General features: G+C 40.9%; 1 protein-coding gene across 2 annotated transcripts in view; it reads right to left on the bottom strand.

Annotated features, from left to right (window-relative positions):
• Cd48 (CD48 molecule) overlaps window positions 1–21,304 on the bottom strand; it is a 59,690-nt gene that overhangs the window by 36,613 nt on the left and 1,773 nt on the right. The gene's annotated exons all lie outside the window — the stretch shown is intronic.

Below are 21,304 nucleotides of genomic sequence, written 5' to 3'. Positions count from 1 at the left end.
AGATAGATAGATAGATAGATAGATAGATAGATAGATAGATAGATAGACAGATAGATAGATAAAGGAGTAGTAGAGACCAGATATATATACGTGAAGAACTGGGACGTTGTTGCCAAATACAGAAATGAGGTGTGATGAGGTTATGGAGCTGTGCACTGAAACGTATCTAAGTACTCATTTATAGAGTAGTATAGTGAGACTCATGTCCTGAATCCTATCCAGAGTAACTCCACTTTGCAGCAAGCCACCATTTGGATTCTCCATGGTTCAGGCTTCAACCAAACAAGTCATCCATCTCACAGTTGGACAATGTTTCCTGAACACAGAGAGGGCCCTGACAAGGGAAGGATGGAAAACACATACCACATACATGGACAGCTTAGCCAGAGTCCAGGCTCACTGTGCCGTATGTTATCTGAACTTGGAGTCACCTCTGCTGCTTCAAGACTGGGTAGTCTGTGACCAGAGGTCTGCATCAATTCTGCTTCAACTTAGAATCGTATAAAATGAGAGCTTGGAAGCTAAAGGAGTTGGTGGTTTTAGGAAAATGCAGCTGTCTAGTTGTCCACTCTTCTCTAACTCAGCCCTCGTAACTCTTTTCTCTGGTTGAGATAATCTTGTATGAGTCATTCTAAGCAGATGTCAACTCCACACGCTCCAGGGAAAGTCACACAAGTAAGAATAAGAAAATAGCCAGGAAACATGAAAAACACTAACTCATACTGGAAATTTGAGAGATGCAAATTAAATAAAAATATACTTCCCTTCAAGTTGGGAAAAATAATTCAATTAATAGATTCAATTAATAAATTTATATAACCACTTTGGAAAATCAGTCTGGTGCTTTCTCAGACAATTAGGTATAGTGTTACCTCAAGATCCAGCTATACCACTCCTAGGCATATATCCAAAAGATGCTCAAGTACACAACAAGGACATTTGCTCAACCATGTTCGTAGCAGCTTTATTCGTAATAGCCAGAATCTGGAAACAACCCAGATGTCCCTCAACTGAGAAATAGATACAGAAATTGTGGTACATTTACACAGTAGAATGTTACTCAGCAATTAAAAACAAGGAAATCATGAAATTTGCAGGCAAATGGTAGAAACTAGAAAAGATCATCCTGAGTGAGGTATCCCAGAAACAGAAAGACACACATGGTATATACTCACTTGTAAGTGAATATTAGACATATAATATAGGATAAACATACTAAAATCTGTACACCTAAAGAAGTTAATCAAGAAGGAGGACCCTGGGTAAGATGATCAATCCTCACTCAGAAAGGCAAAAGGAACGGACATCAGAAGAGGGAGAAAACAGGGAACAGGACAGGAGCCTACCACAGAGGGATTCTGAAAGACTCTGCCCTGCAGGGTATCAAAGCAGATGCTGAGGCTCAAAGCCAAACTTTGGCAGAGTGCAAGGAATCTTATGAAAGAAGGGGGAGATAGAAGGACCTGGAGGGAACAGGAGCTCTACAAGGAGAGAAAAAAAATCTGGCCACAGGGATCTTGGTTTGACTGATACTCCAACCAAGGAGCATTCATGGAGATAACCTAGAACCCCTGCACAGATGTAGCCCATGGCAGCTCAGTCTCCTAGTGAGTGCCCTAGTAATGAAAACAGGGACTGTCTCTGACATGAACTCAGTGGCTGGCTCTTTGATCATCACCCCCTGAGAGGGGAACAGTCTTACCAGGCCCAGAGGAAGACAATGCAGCCAGTCCTGATGACACCTGATAGACTAGGTTCAGATGGAAGGGGAGAAGGACCTCCCCCATCAGTGGACTTGGGAAGGGGCATGGGGAGAGATTAGAGAGGTAGGGTGGGATTGGGAGAGGATGAGTGAGGGGGCTACAGCTGAGATACAAAGTGAATAAACTGTAATTATTATAAAAAATAAAAATTTAAAAATAGATTCAATTAACTGAATTAATAGATTCCAATGGTGGTAAAAGCAGTAGGACACACACACACACACACACACACACACACACACACAACTGATAGAAGTATACATTGATGTTGTCATTTGGAGGGAAATTTAGCATTATCTGAAATTTTAACTCTACCTTTGGTAATGCATTTACTTGCAATAAGCTATATAAAAACATAATAATAGACCTCGAGAGACAGCTCAGATGGTAAAGTGCTTGCGGTGTCAGCATGATGACCTGAGGTTGGACCCCCAGAGCCTACATAAATGCTGCAGCGCAACATTTTGTGAGAACAGCCAGGACAGCTGGTTCCGTGGCACTCATCGATCTGAGCTAGCCAACTAGCCCACTAGCCAGGTTGAATTGCTAAGCTTCAAGTTCAGTGGAAGGAGAGGAGAGTGAGGAAGGAAGGCACCCAACATCAATACCTACTTTCCATAAGTACACACACATACATACAACACACATACATGTACCATAGAGAGATACACACTAATACATAAAGAGATACACAAAATTACACAGGTACAACCTCACAAACAACATTCATGTTTTTGTTTGTTTGTTTTGAGACAGGGTCTGTTTGTACAGCCCTGGCTGTCCTGGAACTCACTATGGTGACTAAGATGTCCTTGAACTCACAGAGATCCACCTGCCTCACTTGGTGTAGTTTATAATGATATTGAAAATGACCTAAAATTCCAACCAAAAGGAGGCTAAATAAATAAGTTATTGGATAAGCAAGGACTTTTAGAGTCCTTCCAAAGGAATGTCTCTCATAGATTATGGAGAGAAAGTTGATAGAGAAATCTATATGACACTCTTACTTTTGTTAAAATCTGTGTAGAGGAGGTTGTGTTTAAAATGATTACATATGTGTTGAAAGCACTAATGGATTTGCATAAAACTGGGCACTACTTTATAACTCAGTATTGTGCTAGAAAGTCTGAATTAAGTTTTAGACTTTATTGTTATTTGATTTTTTTCACAATAAGCGTGTTTGTTTTAAAAAAAGATTTATTTATTATATATACAGTGATCTGCCTGCATATACACTTGCAAACCAGAAGAGGGCACCAGATCTCATTATAGATGGTTATGAATCACCATACAGGTGGCTGGGAATTGAATTCAGGATTTCTGGAAAAGCAGCCAGTGTTCTTAACTTCTGACCCTCTCTCGGGCCCAGCGTCCTCTTAAATTTTTTTATTTCATGTATATAGGTATTTTCCATGTATGTATGTATGTGCACCACATGCATGCCTAATGCCAATAAATGTCAGAAAAGAGCATAAGATCCTGTTGTTGAGTATAAATATTTATTATTGATTTATCTTTTAATTAAACAGTGATTATTCCCAAACCAACTATATACCCAAATCACCACACAGAGACTAGGATTTATTTAATTAACCTAGAACACAATGCTGGGCAATAGTTACTCCATCCTAAACCTCCAAGCCTGCATAGTTTCCTCCCATTCAGATTTCCCACATTATACTTGTTTTTAGTCATATCTTAGGTCTGTTTCATCTTCCTTGTGGTCCCAAATCCTCTCCTGCCCGATTTCTGCTCTCTGACTCCCCTCCCAGTCGCTTCCTCCTCCTTCCCTCTTGACCAGGATGTCCCACCCTATTTTCTCCATTGCTCGGCACTGCCTGGATATTTAATTGACAATACAGAGAACAAATGGTGGCAGGTTTACACAAACTTGAGGTTATGCTTAGAATAAGCATCACAATGCAATGTCCAGATTGAAACCAGATAGTGGGGTAGAGAACTCAGCATTTGAATGAACAAGGGTAAGTAAACTGTATATATTCCACAAGAACATTATACCAGCAAGATCTCCTGCAACTGAAGTTACAAATGATTCCAAGCCACCATGTGGGTACTGGAATCTAACCCTGGATCTCTTTAAGAGCATCAAATGCTCTTAACCACTGAAGCATCTTTCCACATCCTAACTATGTGCTCTGAATCTCATGTGTTTCTACACATTCAAAAGGAGTTAGGTTTCCATTGGATTTGATAAATAAGCAATTTCAAATAAGTCGTGAAAGAATTCACTATTTTTGCACTGAATTAAGAAATAAATAGGTAGAGCATGTGTCTGAATTTTTGTCTGTCTGTCTACTTGCCTGTCTGTCTGTTTTGATAGCCCATGGTGTGAAGAAGAGGAAATAACCTTTGGACTCATCCCTTCATCCTTCATTTCTGTCTCACCATGCCCCTAGCCTCTGTGCAATGAATAATGTTCGTGGACCACTGAAGGGCATAAAACCAAGATAGATCATAGTTTATCTGCTAAAGCTCCTCTCCTACAAAGGCTGAAACCAAGCCTCAAGAACATCTGGGAAAAGAGAGAAAACATATCCACAACAAAAAGAGAGGAAAGAGAAAGATGATGAGAAAAAAATATTTTTAAAAGAGAGATACCAAACAGATTGACAAGGAGCAGAAGGCTGAAGGAATTAGAGGTGTCATATGGCATGTGTGCACTTTGGGTTCATGGCTACTTCTATAATTGCACTAGATGAAATTTTGATTTTTTTTATCAATGTGTTAGTCATCCCTTGCTTCTACTACCCATTGTATGCCATTGATACACTCTGAATCCTAGCTGTAATAACCCAACATGTCTCCAGAAATCATCAAATGTCCCTTGCAAGACAAAATCACTCTCAGTAGAGGACTGTTGCATGAACTTCCATGTTAGAACAAAAACATTACTGGGATCTCAGGTGTGATGGCAGAGATTTGTAATCTTAGCACTGGGAACAATGAGGCTGGAGGTCAGAAGTCCAAGGCCAGTTTGGCCTTGAAACCACAAATTTTCTTTTAATCACTGGGATTATTTTGTTGAGAACTATTTTTGCTGTTTCATAGAGAAAAATGTTTTTTCAGTCATTCAGTCTTGCTATTGATGATCTGCTCCTGTCTTCCTTAAGACACTATGATTGTTGAAACAAAATGTACTTAATAAAATTGGATATGTTAAAAAAAAAAAACTCTGGTGAAAGCTACAGTACATAGAAGACTTGCTAGAGCAGCACTGAAAATAAGGGAGAGTAAGGGGCTTGTCGATAGGGCACATTTCTAAACTCAAGTCTTTGTGATTTTGAGGCTGGCATGTTAGCTGCTGAGCCATCTTCTCAGCCCTATTGTGACTTTTTTTTTTTGAGGCAGCAAATAAGGGTTCAGGATGAACTCTTCCTGGTGGTACTGCCCTGGTTCTCTGAGTGAGCAGGGAGGCTACCTTTACACCCACTTCACTTTCACCTGATCTATCCTACTGCGTATCTAACATGCTGTTCTGGCTGGGCAAGCTAGAGTCATCTGAAAGGAGGGAACCTCAGTTGAGCAAATGTCTCCATAAAATCTGGCTAAAAGGCATTTTTCTTAATTAATGACTGATGGGGAGGGCCTAGCCGGTTATAGGTGGTGCCAGCCCAGGGCTGGTTGGTCCTGAGTTCTATAAGAAAGCAGGCTACACAAGGTTTGCGGAGCAAGCCAGTAAGCAGCACCCATCCATGGCCTCTGCATCTAGCTCCTGCCTCCAGGCTCCTGCCCCATTTAATTTTCTGTCCTGACTTCCTTCAGTGATGAACTAATGATGTAGAAATGTAAGCCAAATAAACCTTTCCCTCCTCAAGTTGCCTTGGTCATGTTTTTGTATCATAGCAATAGAAATTCTAAATAAATCACAAGCAATGTGACCCAAGAATGTCTTCCTTCCAGGTCACCAGCACTTTTCCAGGGTTTCACCATTTCCTTTTGGTCTTTCCCATGGTAATAGGGAAAGAATAGTTAGGGGCTGGATTCACATTACCAGTCAATCACTATTAGAATATCTGATGCTTCCACTCTAAATCAAAACTAAACCGTACACTCTATTCTGAATGTTTGCACCCTTCCATTCATCTGAAGAACATAAAATCATGAGAGTGAAGTCCTCATGAATAAGATTAACACCCTTATAAAAGAAGTCTAAGATCTCTGACCTTTTTCACCATGAGAGACAGTGACAAGGCTTCATCTATGAACACAGAGGTTGGCCTCACCAGACACTGAATGTATCAGCATCTTGAGCTTGTACTTCCCACTCCCCAAAAATTGTGAGAAACAAATTTCTATTATATATAGGATAACCTAGTCATTACATTTTAGAAAGCCAAATGACTAGAATAACTCCATTTCTGACTTTTTATTCAATATGCTTGACTTTTGAGGAAACGATATTTAACCAATGCTTTCAAAGAATCTACGTAGGAAAGAATATTACCTTGGGGCTAGGAATATAATTCATTTGTAGAGTCAGAGAGGGGAAGGGGAAAAGAGAAAAAGTGGGGGAAATAAGGAAGAGGAGAAGAAGCAAGAAGAGAAGGAGAAAAAGTAGGAGGAGTAGAGGAGGAAAACAGAGAGAAAATAAGGGAAACACTATAAATTCACCCAAAGAGAAAACTAACGTTTGTTCTTGGACTATAAGAGATGATCTAAGAGTCCTTTAAATATCACACCTGAGAGAGCTCTGTGTGTGTGCTTGGCAGAGATTTGCATCAGCTAGCCAGTAAAATGATTTGGTGTAAGGGCTTTGGAACACATGCTACATCAGCTCAAACTCCTTAAGGGCTGAAAATTGAGACCAGCCATAAGCAGTTAATCATGTCCTCGTGACCGCATCCCGACACTAACTCTAGACTTTGTTGTGCTTTCCTGATGAACAATACCCAATGTGTAACATCACATGTCAACCAGAAAAGTCAAAACTCTTGGTGAGTCCATGGGCAGAGAGCAATTGGAATGTGTGTATTTGAAAGCCTCCAGTGTCTCTTCCCTTCAGTAGGTTTAGTCATTAGTTTGTAACCATTCTCTAGTTATAAACTAACCCTATTAACCTAACCGCAGTATCGGTTTCCAATAACCCATGTAAGTCTTTCTACTGAATTATGTAAATTTACTATGGTTTGAAGAAGTCCTCGACTTGTAAGTTAATGTCAGAAATAAGGGAGTTTGGAGGACTGTCCCATAATTTTACAGTTGGCTAGCTCTCACAGATTACTTGTGGAGGATGGTGATGTGCAGAAAGTGATACCATGGAGTTCTCCCTTTTCAGATCTTACAGCATGAAGAGGAACACAGTCATCAGAAGTGGGGATTCATAACAATGAGGCTAGAGAGTAGCTCTGTGTTCTTCTGTGTTGGTAATAATTTATTATTATATTCGAGAGTAAACCAAATTGCTTTTGAGACAGATCAGGGAAACCTATCCCTCCCTGGGCACCGGACATGTATGAAGCATTTATAAATCATTACTGGAATCATTGCCACTTAATGATAAGTTCTTTAAGTTTATATGGTAAGCACTCTTTCTGATGTCTGTTTTGAAAATAAGCAAAAAATCAAGGATAGAGCAGTTACACTCCTAATCAGCAGCTGCTCTACTCTCTCTTGTTAAGAAATAGCTAAAACAATCCTGAACAAGAAAAGAACTGCTGGAGATCTCAACAATCCTGATTTTCAAGTTGCAATACAAAGATAAGGTGATAAAAACAGCACAGTATTGGCACAAAAATGGGCACTTTAATCAAGAGATTAGAATTGAAGACCCAGATGTAAATCTGCACACCTGTAAACACCTGATTTTTTTTTTAATATAAAGAAGACAGAGGGCTGGAGAGATGGCTCAGAGGTTAAGAACACTGGCTCAACAGCGTTCAGCCCCAACCTACAGGTCCTGAGTTCAATTCCCAGCAACCACATGGTGGCTCACAACCATCTGTAGTGAGATCTGGTACGCAGGCAGAATGTTGTATAAATAATAAATGAATAAATCTTTACAAAGAAGACAGAAATATACATTGGAAAAAAGACAGAATCTACAAAAAATCGTTCTGGTCCAACTGGATGTCTGCAGGTAGACGAATACAAATAGATTGATACTTACCCCCCTGTACAAACTCAAGTTCAGTTGGACCAAAGACCGCAACATAAAACCAGACACACTGAACCTGACGGAAGAGAAAGTGGGGAATGACCTTGAATGCATTGGCCCAGGAGAAGACTTTCTGAACAGAGTACCAATAGTGCAGGCCCTGAGATCAACAATGAATAAATGGGACCTCATGAAAACGAAAATCTTCTGTAAGGCAAAGAACACCATCAAACAGACAAAGCAGCAGCCCATAAAATGGGAAAAGATTTTTTACCAACTATACATCTAATAGGGGACTAATATCCAAAATATGTAAAGAACTCAAGAAACTAGATATCATAAAACCAAATACTCCAATTTTAAAATGGGGTATAGATATAAATAGAGAATTTTCAATATAGGAAACTCAAATGGTTGAGAAATGTTCAATATCCTAACCCTCTGGGAAATGCAAATCAAAACTACTTTGAGATTCCATTCTCACACCTTTCAGAATGGCTAAGATTAATAACACAAGTAACAGTTCATGCACGAATGTGAAATAAAAAGGAAACTAATTCACTGCTGATGGGAGTGCAAATTTGTACATCCATTACAAATTTGGAAATCAATATGGCAGTTCTTCAGAAAGTTGAAAATCAATTTACCTCAATATCCAGATATTCTATTCTTGGGCCTATACCCAAAGGATGCTTCATCTTATGACAAGGACACTTGCTCAACTGTGTTCTTTGCTGCTCTATTGTAAATAGATACTGGAAACAGCCTCCATGCCTCTCAATAGAACGATGGATAAAGAAAATGTGGTACATTTACACAATGGAGTATTACTCAGCTGTTTAAAAAAATGGCATGAAATTTGCAGGCAAATGGATGGAACTAGAAAAAAAAAAAACATTCCGAGTGAGGTGACTCAGACCCAGAAAGATAAATGTGGTATGTGTTCATTTATATGTGGATATTATCCATTAAATAAATGATAGCCAATCTACAATCTGTATACCCAGAGAGGTTAGGTATAGAGCAAGGGATTATGGACAACATGTGGATCTCTATGGGAACAAAAATACAATAGATTTTATGGGTGGACTTGGTGGAGTGGGGATGGAAACAGAAGGATCAAGTGGGGAGGGAGAAAAGAGACAGGGTAGAGGGATGGAATGCAGGGAGAATCAACTAGAATTGAAGGACATTCGAGGAGTGGAATAGAAACCTGATGCCGTGAAAACTTCTTAAAATATTTAAAGATGATCCTAATGGCTCACCTGGCCATCTCTTGTCACCAAAGGAACTTTGGTACCTGAACTGGGTTCCATCCAATTTAAGTTGTTGGCCAAAGGGCCCCATGGAAATTCCAAAACAACCCAGGCTATTGCATGGTAATAGCTTGCTCTTCGTAGACAGCAAGGCTCCGTTGCTGAAGACAACACCCACACAACTCATTGAATATGGAGAGGGCAAGCTGGTGCCTACATAGAACCTTCACCCCCACATTCTAGTGTCTTTGGTAAGAAGGCACTCAGCAGGCTACCAAAAGAAAAAAAATGAAACACCAATGCAGCCACAAAGCCTTTAATCTACAGTCTGTTCTTCCTGTAAAATATGAAGGCCTGTGGGAGTAGTCAACCAATGTTTGGTTTGCCTAAGGCCCATTACATGAAATGGAATCCTGACCAAGAACAACAAAAACAAAGGTGACAATAAAGTGACTCCTAGTGATCGTCTAATCAGTGCCTTAGTCAGCCATCATCACAGAGGCTTCCTCCAGCACCAGATGAGAACAAATACAGAGACACACAGCCAGACATTATGCAGAGAGAAACTTGGTACTTGGATTTGAGTGGGTTGTCTCCATCAAATCCCTCCCCTCAGAGTTCAGGGAACCCTGCAGAAGAGGAGGTGGGAGTGTGGGGGCCAGAGAGGAGGGTGGACATCGGGAAAACTAGTCTCTCTAAATCAACTGAGCAAAGCTCATATGAACTCACAGAGACTGAAGCAGCAAGCAGAGGGCACCAGGTCCTCTGCAGATAAATTAACAACTTCCAATTTAGCACTGTTATGGGACTGTTATGAGTGTGAAAGGATCTCTGATTCTTGTGCCTTTTCTTGGCTCTTTTCCTTCTGTTGATTTGCCTTGCCCAACTTCGATGTGATGGTTTTTGTTTTATTATTATATTTTATTCTGTTCTGTTTTGTTGTTATCTCTTAGAAACCTGCTTTTTTTTTTTTTTTTAAATGGAGGATAGAAAGGGAGTGGATCCAGATGGGAGAAGAAAAAAGGAACTGGGAGGAAGGGAGGAGAAACTGTACTCAGGATATACTGTATGAGCACAGAATTTATTTTTAATAAAGAAGGGGAAATGAGCAGCTGAACACTCCCAAGCTGCCAGGGTAGAAAACAAGAAAGAAGTAGAGACACAGGAGAGAAAGCAGAAGGCGATATAAGGCTCTCAGGAGCCAGAGACACAGGCCTTCAGGCTATGCTTACCGGAAGAATACAGTCAGTCCTCAGTGCCAAGGGTTCTGGAGCCCAAACTGAGAGCTCTAACACTGGCTGCTGCAAAGAGGCAACGGTCTAACACCAGAGGACTAAACTGAACTTGAACACAAGAGGGTGCTGTTAGCTATGTTTTTCCGCCTGCCTGCCTGCCTGCCTCCAGCTGCAGTCAAACTCAGGTAGGCAAAGGCTGCTAGAGACCAGCCTTCACGCATCTTCTCCCTGTGAATCCATGACTCCATGAGGGAAGAGCAAAGGAACTCCAGCCTGTTGATTGCCATGCATTCAGTCACTGTGCTAGCCCACTAGTCACTGCCCGCTGCTCCCATCATTTGAACATTCCAGTTTACAATTTTGACTGTGCGGTCGTATTCCTAGGAGATAAACAATGTATATTGTGCTAGCCTTAGCATAATGCCTTCTGTCTTAAGCAGCAAGTTCAAGCAGCTTTATATGACTTCCTAAGCACAAGTTGGAATGACAGACATTACCATATCGGCTCACATACAAACAAAAGCGCCAAGGAGCATGTGGCCCCCTAGGAACATAAAACACTGATGGAGAACGTCGACTACATCAGAGCCATAGACCCTGTTCACCTTCCGTCTGCACTGGCAGGTTTGGGGATGGGGGATGTGGTTGGTGGGACATGATTAGAAAGAGGGGCTGAGGTGGGTGGGTATGCCTCTGAGAAGGGAAAAATGAGGAGCGACATCTGAGGAAGAGAAAAACTTGCAAAAAAAAAAAAAAAGTTCAAATTCATGAAGTGAAGTAGTGGACTTGCCGAAGATGGGGTTAACTGACGGTGTGTCCTTTCCTAGGAGCTGTTTATACCCAGCAATGTGCAAGGGGCCGTGACCTCGCCGACTGTGGAGGAATCCATATAGGGCAAAGTCGTCACTCAGGGGCGTGCTGCTGGTTAGATTTGCATCTGTTGTAGGACAGGATCTATATGTACAGTTGATAACCTCGGGTGATTTCACGCTCTGAGGCTTTCCTCTAGCTATAACTCTGCATATATTTGCCTACATTAGCCATAAAGTTACATGGTATTGATGTGAGACCATGGCCTATCAGAGTCATGTGTGTGTGAGGGAGAGGCAGGGTAGTTTCCGATGTTTGACCTTCTTAGCATCAGTTTAATATTATCCACTCCTTAATATGGTAATGTGGCCTTCTGTAGCAAACCCCCCCCCTTTTCCACAGCACAGTGCCAGAAATGCTCTATAAATCTGTTTTTATCCATTTATACAGTTGCTAGACAACTGGAAATAATTTTAGGATTCTCTACTAAGCTTCACTCTCTCCCTCCTTGCTCTCTCTCAGATAAACTTGTGAGGAGGAGCTATAATAGACTTCAAAACCTTCTACACATGTACATGAGATACACACACACACACACACACACACACACACACACGTGCGAGTTACTGCGTGAGTTACTGGGGCCAGCATTGGCGGGGGGGGGGCAGATGGTTTTCTTTTCCCATGGGAAGCAGCTAGAATAGCACTGAGGAGACCAGGGCACGGGGAGAAATTATGTAGGTACACGGTTCACCAGCATTCCTCATTGAATACAATGATTGAAACTTTCTTGAGCCATTGATAAACAGAACCTAACCTATCATAGATCAGAAGTTAGCAAAAGCTGTTAAAAAGAGTTAAATAATAGCTACTATTGGAGCTATATAAATGGTTCAGCAGGGTTTGCTACTCTTGAAGAGGACCTGAGTTTGACTCAAAGAATCCACGTGCTAGCTCACAACCATGCACAATTCGAGTTTCGGGGGATCTGATGCTTTCTTCTGAGTTCTGAGGGTACTGTATATATATGGTGCACACACATAGATGCATATAAACATTTTTAAATGCTGGTTGATGTTCCTGAAGGTTTCCCAGGAGGTAGTCCATTTTGCTGTTTTAAATATGTATTATTTCTTTTTTAATTAAATTTTTATTTTTTTAATATTAGTTACACTTTATTAACTTTATATCCCAGCTGTAGCCCGCTCCCTCATTCCCTCCCAATTGTACCCTCCCTCCCTCATCTCCTCCCTGCCCCTTTCCAAGTCCACTGATAGGGGAGGTCCTCCTCCTCTTCCATCTGACCCTAGCTTATCAGGTATCTTCAGGACTGGCTGCAATGTCCTCCTGTGTGGCCTAGCAAGGCTGCGTCTCTCTGGGGGTTGGGGAGGGGGGAGGTCAAAGAGCCTGCCATTGAGTTCATGTCAGAAATAGTCCCTGTTTCCCTTATTAGGGTACCCACTTGGTTACTGAGCTACCACAGGCTACATCTGAGCAGGAGTTCTAGGTTATATTCATACATGGTCCTTGGTTGGAGTATCAGTCTCATATCTATACCCAGATATATTTGGTCCTTGTGGAGCTCCTGTCCTCTCCAGGTCATACTAACTCCGCCTTCTTTCATATGATTCCCTGTACTCTGCCAGAGGTTTGGTTATGAGTCTCAGCATCTGCTTTGATACACTGCTAGATAGAGTCTTTCAGAGGTCCTCTGTGGTAGGCTCCTGTCCAGTTACTTGTTTTCTCCTACTTCCAATGTCCACCCATTTGTCTTTCTAAGTGAGGATTGATCATCTTACCCCAGGTCCTCCTTCTTGTTTATCTTCTTTAGGTGTACAGATTTTAGTATGTTCATCCTGTCTTATAGGTCTAGTATCCACTTATAAGTGAGTATATACCATGTGTGTATTTCTTCTTCTGGGATACCTCACTCAGAATGGTCTTTTCTGGATACCACCATTTGCCTGCAAATTTCATGATTTCCTCTTTTTTTGATTGCTAAGTAGTATTCCATTGTGTAAAAATACCACAATTTCTGTATCCATTCCTCCGTTGTGGACATCTGGATTGTTTCCAGGTTCTGGCTATTATGAATAAAGCTGCTACAAACACGGTTGAGCAGATGTCCTTGTTGTGTACTTGAGCATCTTTTGGATATATACCTAGGAGTGGTATAGACAGCTGGATCTTGAGGTAGCGCTATTCCTCATTGCCTGAGAAAGCGTCAGATTGATTTCCAAAGTGGTTGTACCAGTTTACATTCCCACCAGCAGTGGAGGAGGGTTCCCCTTTCTCCACAACCTCTCCAGGATGTGTTGTCACTTGAGTGTTTGATCTTAGTCATTCTGATGGATGTAAGGTGAAATCTCAGGGTCATTTTGATTTGCATCTCTGTGATGGCTAAGGATATTGAGCATCTCTTTAAGTGTTTCTCTGCCATTCGATATTCCTCTACAGAGAATTCTCTGTTTAGCTCAGTACCCCATTTTTTAATTGGATTGCTTTATTTATTGCTTTTTAACTTCTTTAGTTCTTTATATATTCTGGATATCAACCCTCTGTCAGATATACGGTTAGTGAAGATCCTTTCCCAGTCTGTAGGCTATCGTTTTGTTCTGACAACACTGTGTTTTGCTTTACAGAAGCTTTTTTGTTTCATGAGGTCCCATTTATTGATTGTTACTCTGAGAGCCTGTGCTGTTGGTGTTCTGTTCAGGAAGTTGTCTCCTGTGCCAATGAGTTCTACACTCTTCCCCACTTTTTCTTCTAACCAATTTAGAGTAGCTGGTTTTATGTTGAGGTCTTTGATCCACTTGGACTTTAGTTTTGTGCAGGGTGATAAATATGGATCTATTTTTATTTTTCTGCATGTAGACATGCAGTTGGACCAGCACGATTTGTTGAAGATGGTGTCTTTTTTCCATTGAATGGTTTTGGCTTTTTTGTCAAAAATCAAGTATTCATAGGTGTGTGGGTTTATTTCTAGGTCTTTTATTCGGTTCCATTGATCCACCTTTCTGTTTCTATGTCAATACCATGCAGTTTTTATTACTATTGCTCTGTCGTACAGCTTGAGATCAGGGATGGAGATACCTCCAGATGATCTGTTGTTGTAAATATGTATTATTTCATTTATTGTTTCCAACTTTAATGACCAGAAACTTTGGCCATGCTTATTTCGCAGATGAGGAAACTGAGGTATGGAATATTAAAGTCAACCTGCCCCGTGTCAGATAAAGAATAAGAAATGCTGAAGAGTAATATTTCAACCTGACAAGATCTACAATCACTTAGGACACATGCAAACCTATAAGGAAATAACTAGATTAGGTTAGGTGATGGAGAAAAGCACATCTTAACAGGGATCAGGACCTTATTTGGATTGGGATTATGAACCGTTGTATATTTTCTAGTCACTACAGAACTGTTTTTCAGAGCTACCCTGTTACACTTCCACCCCACGAGTTTTTGGTAGGTGAAAGAAGCTAGCTGTGTTCTAACTTTACAGATGTAGAGGCAATGAGTCATAGAGGTGAGGTAGCAGGTTGTGGGAGGCAATACATTTATACATTTTAACTTTCCTGTGTCCAGGATACACATTCTCTCTCTCTCTCTCTCTCTCTCTCTCTCTCTCTCTCTTTCTCTCTCTCTCTCTCTGTGTGTGTGTGTGTGTGTGTCCTTCCCTCCCTCCTCTTTTTCACTCCTCAACACAGGATGATACAGATTCAGGCACTTCAGCTTTGGACTGTCCAGTCTCCACAACACTAAGAAATAAGTCTTTATTCTTTACAAACTACTTTTTCTCTAGTACTCTGCATATGTTCTGAAAATGTAGTGACTACTAAATTGCTATTTCACAAACTCGATTACTGCCATGGTTTCAAATAAGCAGCATGTTTCTTTGCTATGATGTGTTGTAAACCCCATCCCCAAATGCTCAAGCATTCTATTCTTTAAAACATATTTTTTCCAGAATTCTGAAATTTCTGAATTTACCCCCCACATTCTTTCCCCTATGGGTCTCACAGAAGAACTCCCGAGGCCCTGGAAACCTGCCCTTTCATGCTCCCAACTTTCTTCTTCAAGTAGAAGGCAATGCTGGATCATTCACAACTGCCCAGTTTTCACTGTTCAGGACTCATTCATCCAGCATAAGTACACTGTGCATCAGTAGTTGTGGGAACATGGAAACAGGCAAAGAAAACAATGTCTCTCCTTTGATGCTTTTTTATGATTTAGAATGGTAGATTCAGTGGCAAAAATAATCCATCAAAGGAGAGGAATAAAGAGTTTTTATAAATCCGGGAATGAGGCTAAATGAGGGAAGAAGAGTGGATTGCATGAGGGCAAAAAGAAGAAAGAGGGAGGGAGGACTGGGAGGAAAGGAAGGAGGTAAAACTGCAGTCAAGATATAAAGTAAATTAATTAATTGATTTTCAAATGACCAGGAATGATGCTCTGTAGAGGGGGAAAGGGGAAGCCTTAATGGATCTTGAAGACGAGATGGCCATGTCGGTATCTGAGGAACATATGGAAAGACTTTCTTGTATTGTAGAAGACTGAGGTGAGGGTGTATTTAAGAATTCTTGAACATGACAAATGAGCTTCAGGGAGAGCACATTAAAATGGGAACCCAAACCATCAGGGAGGGTCTTGGAGACTCTAGAAAGAACCTAGAAAGAGATGTGAGAGACAACAACAAGAGGAATGATAGCCTGTTGTTGGGTTTAGAGGGCCCCGACAGAGACAAGGAGACCAGTTATGTAGTGTTGAAGGTAATGAGATACGATTGCAGTCCCGGTATTTTTTTTTTCCAAATCAGAATGTATAGGTCAACTTTGTATTACTATACTGAAATGCCTGAAGTAATTAACAATATGACAAAAGACTGATTTAGTTCATGGTTTTGGAGGCCCCAGTCCAAGATTAGGTGGTCCCATTGTTTTGGGCCTCTCAAAAGGGCACCTGATGGCAAGAGTAGAGAAAGAATGGTGGAGCAAACTATTCACAGTCATAAGCCAGGAAGAAGAGTGAGGTGAGAATACTGGGGGTCCACAGTCCTCTTTGAAGTGTTTGGATCCCCCAAAACTTAAGGCCCACCCATAAAGCCTTACCTAAGCATTCACAGCACCCTCTGAGGACAAAACCTTTAACACAATGGCCTTGGGGAACACTACTCATAATCAAACAAAAGCATAGAGCCTTGGAATTTGCTACTGGCTAAATATAGGACAAGACAGAGTAAAATTAAGGAAAATTACAAGTGTGTAGCCTGAAAAGCTGAGTGGCTGTAGCTGCAGTTTACTGGGATGGAGAAGATACCTCAGGTGAAACAGGAGGCTCAGAATGAAAAAGCAAGAGTTGATTTGGTACGTGGGAAGCTCCAGGCGCACCAGGCCTCCCCATGCGGAGGCTGAGAGGTGGCGGTGTGCACAGGATTTGAGTTCTGGAAAGACAGATGAAAACTGGATGTGTTGGCTCAAAAGACCAGATAAAATGGCCTAAGGAACTGAGATGAAGAAATCACCAAGTTTAAGACTTAACCTAGAAATATTTGACTCTTTATAAATAAGGGAGAGTCACAACAAAGAACAAAAGAGAACAGGACAGATGGGCATCTCATGGACACGAAGAAGTGCTGGCCAGTGCTGCTGGTTTGAGTTTAGCTCTCGAGGGCAGGTTACCCTTCATCCTAGTCTTTCTTTTTCAATTTCTCTCTAAGCAGTCCTTGAGGAGACACCTCAGGACTTTTCAATGATCTCATTGGACTTCATCTAACTCTTTTGACTCATTCGACTCTTTCCCTTTCATAATCCTGTTCATACTGCATAGAATATCATGGTCTGGTCATTTACAGGAACAAGGAAAGCTGTGACATGAGGTCCTCAAGCCCCTTCTGGGGTCAATTTATATGAATAGTTTTTCCCACATCTTCATTCTGCTTGTCAAGAATTTTGAAAATCAAAATTGCAATGTTTCATAGTAACTATTATTTCTACCACTACCCACGTACGTGTAGTGTTATGCGAAAGCAAGCAATACTCAATAATGCCTAGGAGAGGATAGGATAGGATAGGATTTGATGCCACTGCGTGTGGGTTCTTGTCCTGGCTTTGCTGATGACATGTTTGCTAATAAGATGTATTTAGAAAACTACATCTCTGGCTCTTAATTGAATTAGGTCAAGGTTAGCAAATAAGTGTCAGCCTGTGAGCCAAGTTGGAAAGACATCTAGGTAGGTTTTTGGAAGATGGTAGATGACACATAGGCATGACCAGAGGAATCTCCAGGGAATAAGCTGAGTAAAGCTGGATTTGGAAGATGGTAGATGACACATGGGCATGTCCAGAGGAATCTCCAGGGAATAAGCTGAGTAAAGATGGTTAAAGCCATCAGAAGAAGTGAAAAATAGTACTTTTTTTTTTTTTTTTTGCTCCATTTTGATAGCAAAGCAAAACAGAAAATTATAAAAGTAGAACTATGGAAGACTCAGTCCCTTCCAAATAGATTGGTGGATTTGTGGAGCTCCAGCCTTCAACTGAGGGAGAATGTACCAAGCCATGCTCAATAGAGAGCCTGTGCATTAACCTGCATTATACTCTCAGTAACAGGCGTTTTTGTTGTTTTTCATTATTCTTTTTTAAAAAAGAAATTGTTCGTTGACAGTTTCCTCACAAACACGGCGAGTTTTAGTCATTTTCACACCTATTACTCTCTCATCCACCCTCCTGTCATTGCAGCTCTTCTCTCTAAGAAGTCACACACTCACATCTCTCTGTCAGTGTGATCCACAGAATGTAACTGGCCTGCTTGAGCACGGGTGGGTGGTAATGAGGCCGTCTGTTGGTGCTAATACCACCGAAGAGAATGATACCTCTTCCCTCAGCAGCCATTAACTGACAACAGTCCCTTGGGGAGGGTGGAACACCATGAGCAACACTCCTATCCATGATGAAATGTTGAAGGCCCAAGCTTGGCAGAGCCTGTGCAGGTAACCACAGCTGCTGTGACCTCGTGAGTGCAAGGGCTGTGTCATGATCAGAAGATGTCATTTCACATTGGCTTCCAGCTCTGACATTCTTTCCACAATGTTCTCTGAGACGTGGAGAGGGTGATATCAATGTCTTGTTTAAAGCTGAGAACGCCGCCATCATTTATTCTTGGAACTCTGACAAGCTTTGAGTCTCTGCACCAACCACTGCCCATGGCTACAAGAAATATCTCTGACCAAGGCTGAAAGTAGTGCTAATCTTTGGGTATAAACATGAGTGTTTAGAAGACAGCTTAGCCTTAAGCTTGTCCATTTAGCAGAACAACAGTAATAGGTTGCCCTTGAGGGCCACCTATGACTTACCCAGCCAATGGTTCTTGACTAAGTTTGCAGTATCAAACGTGGGTTCCTTCCTGTGAAACAGGCCTCAAATCCAACCGGAAAGTAACTGGCTGTCCTCAGCATGATCACACCACTGTTGTACCGTCTCTTCAGGTAGGTCAGAATTACAGCTTGCGGAGTTAAAGTTAGGTGAGACTATTGGTGGCTTCCCCCAACCCCAGGAGCCTCCAGAACCTTCCAGAATTGTGAAAGCTAGCCAGCAGGGAGGAGGCTTCCAGCTCAGTTCCAGGTGGATTTCTCTGTGTTCTCTGTGTGTATGTGGTTGATGTCTTTAGCAATAAGGTTTTACTGTCAAGTTCTAGTGGACAACCAAGAGCAATATTGATATCTTGTACTGTTTGGGGAGCCTCCTTGACCTCTGTGACCAACAGCTGGTAAGGAGGTGCTCTATACCTGGCATTGGGATTTTTATTTAATGACCCATGCCTGTTGTCCATCCATACAAGGTAGCTCTGTTCAAATTCTAATTATTAAATTTTAAATAAACTTATGTAATAGTAAGTTTTCAATCTTTACTTTGATTTTCCTCCATCTGCCATTCCTTTCCACCACCACCATCCCAACTTAGACCATTTAAACCCCGACCTTCCAGCTTTTACTTTCAAATCACAATTGTTATAGAGATATTAGAAGGGAAAACAGAAGGGTTTCCCCTCTACCTTAAAAAAACTACAACTGAGTCAGCAGCCTTAGAGCCCATGACTGACCATGAGTTCCTCTTCAGGAAACAGAAGCAAGCATCACCCGACTATATGCAGAAACCTAGTCAACAAATACCTTAGACTGTGGAGACGAGACCTTGAAACAGAACCCTGGGCTGTATTCGTGAGGTGGAAATGAGGAATAAAGATTCAGGTTCCAAGTGATCCAGCAAACATTGGAAGGATTATCCAGTGTACTTCCCACAGATGAGGCCAGCACCTGTGACCCGGCCTCACGGGTGTAACAGGCATTTGTGAGCCCCAGGAAGGTACCAAGAGAGTGGAGACTGGGAACACAGGACCTCATTCACACTCACACATAAACCCAAGCCACACTCCTCTTCACATGTGTTTCTCCTTCACTGAATTCCCAGTATCTGTACAGAGAACCAGCTCTGTCCTTCCGTGTTCTCTCTTTTGCTCTCATGGTTAGTTTTACTCTCTTCCCTTTGCCTTTTCTCTTTAATTTTTCATTTTCATTTAAATGGGCTTTCCCAAAACCATTGGTTAGCCAGTTTGCAGAGTCTCTGTGGCCCAGACTTCTGAGACCTTGGACTCTTTTTGGTTATTATATTACATTTCTTTACCTCGTTTTTTTTTTTTAAACTGTCTTTAACCAAAACAGCCTCATTCCCCACTTTCACTCCTGTCCATATTGCTCCCTCATTTTAAAATTTTTCCTCCTTTGCTTTTTTTCAACAAAATGCAAATCACAAGTCTCCTTGCTCTTTTCCTTTCTATTACTAGCCACAGAAATTCTATTAATATTTGTTTTCTTGTTTACTTATTACAATGTGTGGAGATTAAGGGGTGATCATTCATTACTTGCGTCTTATTATATGTTCTTGATGGGCCTTTACTTTGACAGCAGTCTTTTTTTTCCCCCCAGGGGAGTATTGGGACCTAGCCTGATGCCTCAAGCACTAGTCAAGCAGACAAAAAAAAAAAAAAGAAAGAAAAAAAGAAAAAAATCCCAACCTTATTACAACCCAGTCATTCTAAATATTCCTCTTAAAAGAAAAATCCAATTAAAAAAAATCAACCAGTACTTGAGATGACCCAGTCCCAATACAAAACCACAAATGTATGAAAAACAAAAACAATAGAACCCAGTGCTCTGAGGACAGCGAAGGAGGCAGGAGTTTACAGAGGCTGCTGAATGCTGAGAGAGAGGCAGGACGTCCATAAAAGTAAGAATCTAAACCTGGTGTGTCACAGTGCCTCTTCTAGTATCCTCAGAAGCCATGAGGAAAAGGATAAAAGTGACCAAAGTTCATAACCTAGGACACACCTGCATTTGGGCTTAAATACACCTCTTCAGGCTTCCTCTTGCTCTTCCCTTCACGGCTCTACTCTCAGGGATTTTTTTTCTCCTGAAATCTGGTGAGCTGGAATCTCCGTCCTCTTGTTTTCTTGTCTTCTCCCCATCTGTATCTTAAAGGTATAGCTCTTGTAAATTAAATACTTCATTCTTGGTTTTTTTTTTAATTCTATTTTAATAATCTTTATTTTTAACTAAATGTGTTTTTCTATTTCTACTTAACATTAGTGTAGTTAGGCTTACATCTGCTATTTAGCTTGATTATTATTCTCTTTTTGTTTTTACCATTTTTCCTTTTATTTAAAAATATTATTAAATTGTTTTATATTTATCTTTAGTAATACCACTGTTGAACTTTTAAGCATTCATATTTGCATTGTTTTCATTGTGTTTTGTGTTTTCTCTTCATCAACCATTTGGACACACTTTTAATGAAGTATTTGAGTATCTTTTAATTTTTTTTTTTTTGAGATAATGTCTCACTATGTATTCCCAATTGGTCTGAAGCTCACTGTATAGACCAGGCTGGCCTCAAACTCACAAAGTTGGCCCTGCCTCTGCCTCCCAGGTACTGAGATTAATTTCGTGGACTCCTAGTTTAGTTTTCCTAATTTTCATTGGAATAGCGGACTTTTTAGATATGTGTTTGTATCTCTCATGGGATGAAAACATTACAAAGTTCTTCCACTCTATGAGTTGTCCTTTTATTC

The sequence above is a fragment of the Psammomys obesus genome, unplaced genomic scaffold (assembly GCF_907164565.1).
Source record: "Psammomys obesus unplaced genomic scaffold, mPsaObe1.curated_primary_1811, whole genome shotgun sequence".
NCBI lineage: Eukaryota > Metazoa > Chordata > Mammalia > Rodentia > Muridae > Psammomys > Psammomys obesus.
This window is presented reverse-complemented; position numbering and strand designations above follow the sequence as displayed.